Genomic DNA, 8,516 nt, shown 5'->3' on the forward strand with positions numbered 1-8,516 from the left:
TTGACAAGTTCCCCTTATACTTTTTCTATCTAATCTACAACTAGCAAATCAACATCTAAATATCCAATTAAGTCAATTGTAGATGTCTTAGAATACCATAAACCTAAATGTTGTGTTCCTTTATAAGTATCTTAATATCCTTTTAACAGCAATTAAGTGTGATTATTTAGGATTTACTTGATATCTTGCACACATACAAACACTATGCATTATATCAAGTCTACTTTCTGTAAGATAAAGTAAAGATCCAATCATTCCTCTATACAGCTTTGAATCAAAGGATTTACCATGCTCATCTTTTTCTAATTTACAAGAGAGGCTCATAGGAGTACCTATTGATTTTGAATCTTCCATACCAAACTTCTCTAAGATTTCCTTTGTGTATTTGCTTTGGTAGATAAAGATTTTATCTCTTGTTTGCTTGATTTGGAGTCCAAGAAAGAAGTTAAGTTCACCCATCAAACTCATCTCGAACTTACTTTGCATGAGCTTAGCAAATTCTTCACATAAACTTTCATTAGTAGCACTAAATATAATAACATCAACATATATTTGAACAATCAGAATATCAGCATTTTTCTTTTTAATAAACAGAGTTTTATTGTAACAACCCCAAAATTTTTTTTTATATAAAAAGGGATAGAATAGTCCTTTAAAATTAATATAAGGGGTAAAATAGGAAAGAATCAAAAGATAATGGCATAGTTGTAGATGCATTGAAGTGGTAAGGGTAAAATTGGAAGGAATCAAAAGTTAATGGCATAACGGTAGATATGTTGAAGTGTTAGGGGCAAAATGGGAATTTAATAATATTAAACAAAGGGTGAATAGTGTTTTGATGTGATTTAATTGGAGGGTTTGAGCTGGTGAAACCGAGAGAAAGAGGGAGGGGGTTCTCAGGCGTGAAACAGAGGAAAGAAAGAAAGAAAAAGAGAAGAAGAAGAAGAAGAAAGAAGAAGAGGAAGGGGATTCAAGGAGGAAAGGGATCCCGGTTGCACTTCCAGCTGAAGGGAAAAACGTAGATCTCCTTCCCCTCTACGCAAGGACCTCAATTTCCAAAAAGAAAAAGGTAAATATCCATCCCTATCTAGTCTTTTGATGACATTAGGCTATACAAAGGGTGGATATAGTCTAGAGAGGTCGGATAAGGGTTGTAGAGGCGGTTAAAAGAGGAAGAATCAGATTTTGACAAATTTTTCCGGCACTACGGAAAAACTGTGTCGAAGTCCCAACTTCGGCGAATTATTTAGGGGGTCAAACGGCCTCCGATGATGATGCATGTTATCTCTTTGGAATCCTCTATGAGTGTAGAATGTTAGGTAAAAATTTCATCAATTTTGGAGTCCTGAAAGTGGATCAAAACCGGGATGAAGTAACCCACTGTCAGTTCGGGTTACTGTTCATCCGGGTGGAAAATAGGGGATTTCATGCTATAATAGGGTATTAAGCCTAGATCAAGCTAAAAGGGACCTTGTACTCATGCAAGGGAGTCCCTAATACACATAAATGGTGAGTTAATTAATTAAAAAGAAAAAGAAGAAAGAAAAGAAGAGATTCAGGGAACAGGGGAGTTGAATCAATTAAAGTTCCCTATGTTATAATTGGCACGTAGATTATAGCCCTTGATACAAGACTAAATGTATTGTAAATGCATGTCACAGTTGGGCAAGAAGCTAGAAAACAAGAGGAAGAAGTTCCCCACTGCCTGCTGTAGATTTTTGGAGGCGTATCAGGGCTGTGCCGGATTGACAGGTGAGTGGGAGTTTGTACTTTGCACCATGAGCACATTCCTTATTCATTTTCATAAATGTCGCCAAGTGTGAATTGATTCCACTTGAGCATATTGATTGATATTGTAGTAGATTCCTCTATATTTTGATTCTCCATGCTTGATTATTCTGTACATGCATTTGAGGGAGCATTGAGAGGAATTACGAGGGGTTGATGAGTAATTAAATTGATTCTGAATTGTGAAATGACTTCTTTTGTAAATTGATTTCATTTTCTCTATTTCAAAGATTTGTAGAGCCTTTTTAGTGGTATATTGAGTTGTATTGCACTTCCTTGACCCTCACTCCCAACCCTGATGTTAGTTTATGATTGGGTCATGATCGAGTGAGTGGTAATCTTGATTATACTCCTTTTTAGTAGAGTATTGGGAGGGTGCATTATGGCATTTATGCATGGCTTGGCAGTATCTGCAGGACACCTATAGTCGATGGGGGTTGAACATCGGCCTTTGTGCACATAGTAGCCTTCTGGGTGGGCGGAGCCCAGTCCCTTCCTAGGGGGGGACACGGCCCTAGGCGTAGGATCGGCCGGTCCTACGACTTATATTCTGCTTGCCGCCGGGCATAGTAAGACCCCGCGAGGTGCAGTATGGCTTTCCGCGGATGTAGAATTCCCGCGAGGTGCCGTTTAGTATGTAGATGTGAGATGGATTTCTGTTCTGGATACTGGCCAGCATTTACATGATCAGTGTGGTATCTTATCCTGCATATGCATGTGACAGTGGGGAGTTGTTGCTGGTTCGCCTGGGGCGTAAAACCCATCTCCCGATAGCTGTCTAGCATTTACATTATCGATATGGTGTCTTATCCTGCATATGCATGTGATAGTGGGGAGTTGTTGCTGGTTCGCCTGGGGCGTAAAACCCACCTCCCGACAGCTGTCTAGTGATGATTTACATATTGGTGTGGTGTCATATTCGATATATGCATATGGCAGTAGGGAGTTGTTGCTGGTTCGCCTGGGGCGTAAAACCCACCTCCCGACAGCTGTCTAGTGATGATTTCAGCATATTGACACCTGATTTGTATGTTCCAGCATTATGATCTGTTGAGCATATTCATGAGTAGCATATATGTTTACTTGATTATTCCATATATGCTTCAGATGAGTTGATATTGATTGTGGTGATATTGATGATTTACTCCATATTCTCTATGTTGAGATCATGTTCATCTTGTTATTGATCTTGAGATTTCATCTCGAGCCATGATTATATTCTGTCTCATGTGCATAGTACTCTCTACTCCACTCACTGAGTATTCATATACTCACTCCCCAGTTTGATATTTTTGATTGCAGGGCAGGTATTGTATAGAGAGGAGCAGGATTAGTGGTTGCCTGCTAGCTGTGCCGCTCCATAGTATAGTATAATGTAGATAGTGGTTTATACCTTTTGGTGTATTATAAACCTTCTATTGTATATAGTGCATAGTTACAGTCATAGATCCTGTTGTGGATATGGTTTGACCATGGATGGATTAGGAAGCAGGTATATATATATGTGTGCAGATGAGTTATATGCCTGAGATGATGTATTGCTATATATTGTCCAGGTTTATTATGTGACAGATTATGTGATTGCTGCTCTGACAGGTAGTGTTGTTGTATGTATTGAGATAATCCTGACAGGTCACTATAGAAAAAGTGATCATTTTGTGCATGTATCATGCCAAATTTTTCAAGATTTATTGATGATTGATAGGTAGTAGGGTTCTACGTGGTGGCTGGTGGCCTTATGCCTACCCGCACCCTAGGACCGTCGCGGCGGCCCGCCGGGAACGGGGCGGGGGTCGTGACAAAGCTTGGTATCAGAGCAAAGGTTAAGAAGAGTCCTGTCAGAGCAATAGGATGAGTCAGGATTAAGTATAGGATTATACTATGGAGCATAGGATTTTTCTGTATGTTATTTTATGAGTCATTTACAACTCAGTAAAATATATCATGATTCAGTGTGTAACGACCATCCTCTCTTTTTGACTTTTTTAGAAAGATATAAAGAATACCTCCAAGGAGAGGATCTGCTCGTCCTGGAAGGAGGATGGAGCCAGATATAGCATTGGATGCGGGTTCCACACATATCGAGCCCCAAAGAGAAAAATCTCCTCCTGCAGACAGGCGGAGAGTTGATGATCAAGGGGAGGTAGGAAATAGAGATGCATTGATGGAACAGTTACTGACGAAGAATCAGGCTCTGAGAGAACAGATTGCTCGGGGGAAACCTCCTGCCCCGTCAGTAGTATCCATCTCACCTCCTGTACGTGTGCCAAGAAGTTTGGCCAGGCGAGCTCTAGATGATGAGGGGATTACTGTACAGGAATTTCTGAGGCTCAGAACCCCGGAGTTTAAGGGGGAAGAAGGTGAAGATCCTCAGAGATTTCTGGAGGAGACTGAAAAGATGATACGGAGACTGCCCTGTTCTGATGCAAGAGCAGATACAGTCACCCCTTTGAGTAATCAGGTAATTTACCCTTTTAAATTCGAGGACGAATTTAATATAAGGGGGGGAGGATGTAACAACCCCAAAATTTTTTTTTATATAAAAAGGGATAGAATAGTCCTTTAAAATTAATATAAGGGGTAAAATAGGAAAGAATCAAAAGATAATGGCATAGTTGTAGATGCATTGAAGTGGTAAGGGTAAAATTGGAAGGAATCAAAAGTTAATGGCATAACGGTAGATATGTTGAAGTGTTAGGGGCAAAATGGGAATTTAATAATATTAAACAAAGGGTGAATAGTGTTTTGATGTGATTTAATTGGAGGGTTTGAGCTGGTGAAACCGAGAGAAAGAGGGAGGGGGTTCTCAGGCGTGAAACAGAGGAAAGAAAGAAAGAAAAAGAGAAGAAGAAGAAGAAGAAAGAAGAAGAGGAAGGGGATTCAAGGAGGAAAGGGATCCCGGTTGCACTTCCAGCTGAAGGGAAAAACGTAGATCTCCTTCCCCTCTACGCAAGGACCTCAATTTCCAAAAAGAAAAAGGTAAATATCCATCCCTATCTAGTCTTTTGATGACATTAGGCTATACAAAGGGTGGATATAGTCTAGAGAGGTCGGATAAGGGTTGTAGAGGCGGTTAAAAGAGGAAGAATCAGATTTTGACAAATTTTTCCGGCACTACGGAAAAACTGTGTCGAAGTCCCAACTTCGGCGAATTATTTAGGGGGTCAAACGGCCTCCGATGATGATGCATGTTATCTCTTTGGAATCCTCTATGAGTGTAGAATGTTAGGTAAAAATTTCATCAATTTTGGAGTCCTGAAAGTGGATCAAAACCGGGATGAAGTAACCCACTGTCAGTTCGGGTTACTGTTCATCCGGGTGGAAAATAGGGGATTTCATGCTATAATAGGGTATTAAGCCTAGATCAAGCTAAAAGGGACCTTGTACTCATGCAAGGGAGTCCCTAATACACATAAATGGTGAGTTAATTAATTAAAAAGAAAAAGAAGAAAGAAAAGAAGAGATTCAGGGAACAGGGGAGTTGAATCAATTAAAGTTCCCTATGTTATAATTGGCACGTAGATTATAGCCCTTGATACAAGACTAAATGTATTGTAAATGCATGTCACAGTTGGGCAAGAAGCTAGAAAACAAGAGGAAGAAGTTCCCCACTGCCTGCTGTAGATTTTTGGAGGCGTATCAGGGCTGTGCCGGATTGACAGGTGAGTGGGAGTTTGTACTTTGCACCATGAGCACATTCCTTATTCATTTTCATAAATGTCGCCAAGTGTGAATTGATTCCACTTGAGCATATTGATTGATATTGTAGTAGATTCCTCTATATTTTGATTCTCCATGCTTGATTATTCTGTACATGCATTTGAGGGAGCATTGAGAGGAATTACGAGGGGTTGATGAGTAATTAAATTGATTCTGAATTGTGAAATGACTTCTTTTGTAAATTGATTTCATTTCCTCTATTTCAAAGATTTGTAGAGCCTTTTTAGTGGTATATTGAGTTGTATTGCACTTCCTTGACCCTCACTCCCAACCCTGATGTTAGTTTATGATTGGGTCATGATCGAGTGAGTGGTAATCTTGATTATACTCCTTTTTAGTAGAGTATTGGGAGGGTGCATTATGGCATTTATGCATGGCTTGGCAGTATCTGCAGGACACCTATAGTCGATGGGGGTTGAACATCGGCCTTTGTGCACATAGTAGCCTTCTGGGTGGGCGGAGCCCAGTCCCTTCCTAGGGGGGGACACGGCCCTAGGCGTAGGATCGGCCGGTCCTACGACTTATATTCTGCTTGCCGCCGGGCATAGTAAGACCCCGCGAGGTGCAGTATGGCTTTCCGCGGATGTAGAATTCCCGCGAGGTGCCGTTTAGTATGTAGATGTGAGATGGATTTCTGTTCTGGATACTGGCCAGCATTTACATGATCAGTGTGGTATCTTATCCTGCATATGCATGTGACAGTGGGGAGTTGTTGCTGGTTCGCCTGGGGCGTAAAACCCATCTCCCGATAGCTGTCTAGCATTTACATTATCGATATGGTGTCTTATCCTGCATATGCATGTGATAGTGGGGAGTTGTTGCTGGTTCGCCTGGGGCGTAAAACCCACCTCCCGACAGCTGTCTAGTGATGATTTACATATTGGTGTGGTGTCATATTCGATATATGCATATGGCAGTAGGGAGTTGTTGCTGGTTCGCCTGGGGCGTAAAACCCACCTCCCGACAGCTGTCTAGTGATGATTTCAGCATATTGACACCTGATTTGTATGTTCCAGCATTATGATCTGTTGAGCATATTCATGAGTAGCATATATGTTTACTTGATTATTCCATATATGCTTCAGATGAGTTGATATTGATTGTGGTGATATTGATGATTTACTCCATATTCTCTATGTTGAGATCATGTTCATCTTGTTATTGATCTTGAGATTTCATCTCGAGCCATGATTATATTCTGTCTCATGTGCATAGTACTCTCTACTCCACTCACTGAGTATTCATATACTCACTCCCCAGTTTGATATTTTTGATTGCAGGGCAGGTATTGTATAGAGAGGAGCAGGATTAGTGGTTGCCTGCTAGCTGTGCCGCTCCATAGTATAGTATAATGTAGATAGTGGTTTATACCTTTTGGTGTATTATAAACCTTCTATTGTATATAGTGCATAGTTACAGTCATAGATCCTGTTGTGGATATGGTTTGACCATGGATGGATTAGGAAGCAGGTATATATATATGTGTGCAGATGAGTTATATGCCTGAGATGATGTATTGCTATATATTGTCCAGGTTTATTATGTGACAGATTATGTGATTGCTGCTCTGACAGGTAGTGTTGTTGTATGTATTGAGATAATCCTGACAGGTCACTATAGAAAAAGTGATCATTTTGTGCATGTATCATGCCAAATTTTTCAAGATTTATTGATGATTGATAGGTAGTAGGGTTCTACGTGGTGGCTGGTGGCCTTATGCCTACCCGCACCCTAGGACCGTCGCGGCGGCCCGCCGGGAACGGGGCGGGGGTCGTGACATTTATCAATATTTCCTCTTGAAAAATTACTCTTTATCAAAAAGTTGCTTAATCTATCATACCAAGCTCTAGGAGCTTGCTTCAAGCCATAAAGTGCTTTGTTCAGTTTAAAAACATGATCTGGAAGTTTATGATTTTCAAATCCAGGTAGTTGTTCTACATAAACTTTTTTAGTCATGAAACCATTTAGAAATGCACTTTTGACATCCATCCGAAATAATTTAAAATCCATGAAACATGCAAATGCAAGTAATAGCCTAATAACTTCAAGTCTAGCTACAGGTGCAAAAGTTTCATTAAAATCAATTTTTTCTTCTTGATTATATCCTTTAGCAACTAATCTAGCCTTATTTCTAATTACAATTCCATCTTCATTTAATTTATTTCTGAAAACCCATTTTGTTCCAATTACAGAAATATTTTCAGGCCTTCTAACCAAATTCCAAACATTGTTTCTTTCAAATTGATTCAGTTCTTCCTGCATTGCCATTAACCAATTGTTATCTTTTTCAGCTTCTTCAAAAGATTTTGGTTCTATTTGAGAAACAAATACAAGATGATTACAAACTTCTCTAATATAAGATCTAGCCCTAATGCCTTGTGAAGGATCACCAATTATTAAGTCTCTAGGATGACTATGTGCATACCTCCATTCTTTTGGTAGATTAGTTTTACTTTTAAGCATTTTATCTTCTTCTCCTTGATTTTTATCATGCTCTGAATTTTTAGATGCAGAAACATCCTTTAGGGTTAATTCTTTGATTTGCTTGTTGAGTTCTTCTGCATCATTGTCGAGATCTACATTCTTTCTTGAAGAAGGATCATTAGATTCATCAAAGATAACATGTATTGACTCTTCTACGACTAGCGTTCTCTTGTTAAATATTGTATATGCTTTGCTTGATGAAGAATATCCAAGAAAAATAGCTTCATCTGATTTTGAATCAAACTTTCCCAAGTTGTCCTTACCATTATTTAGAACAAAACAATTGCAACCAAAAACATGAAAGTATGAAAGATTTGGTTTCTTATTTTTCAAAAGTTCATAAGGAATTTTCTTTAGAATTGACCTAATAGTAACTCTATTAAGAACATGACAAGCTGTATTTATGGCTTCAGCCCAAAAATACTTAGGTAAGTTATTTTCACATAACATTGTCCTAACCATTTCAGTAAGAGTTCTATTCTTTCTCTCTATAACACTATTTTGTTGTGGTGTTCTTGGTGCAA

At 39.3% G+C, this 8,516-nt stretch overlaps 1 long non-coding RNA gene across 1 annotated transcript; it reads left to right on the top strand.

The window, feature by feature from the left end:
* The first annotated feature begins 874 nt into the window (after positions 1-874).
* LOC149750865 (uncharacterized) lies at positions 875-3,378 on the top strand. The gene is made up of 2 exons (XR_016398999.1): positions 875-1,069; positions 1,662-3,378. It is a non-coding gene; the product is annotated as an uncharacterized LOC149750865 (long non-coding RNA).
* Positions 3,379-8,516: the final 5,138 nt, after the last annotated feature.

This window comes from Phoenix dactylifera, chromosome 18 (genome assembly GCF_051530095.1).
Source record: "Phoenix dactylifera cultivar Ajwa chromosome 18, Ajwa_hap1_PhDact_Kaust_v1.1, whole genome shotgun sequence".
NCBI classification, from domain to species: domain Eukaryota; kingdom Viridiplantae; phylum Streptophyta; class Magnoliopsida; order Arecales; family Arecaceae; genus Phoenix; species Phoenix dactylifera.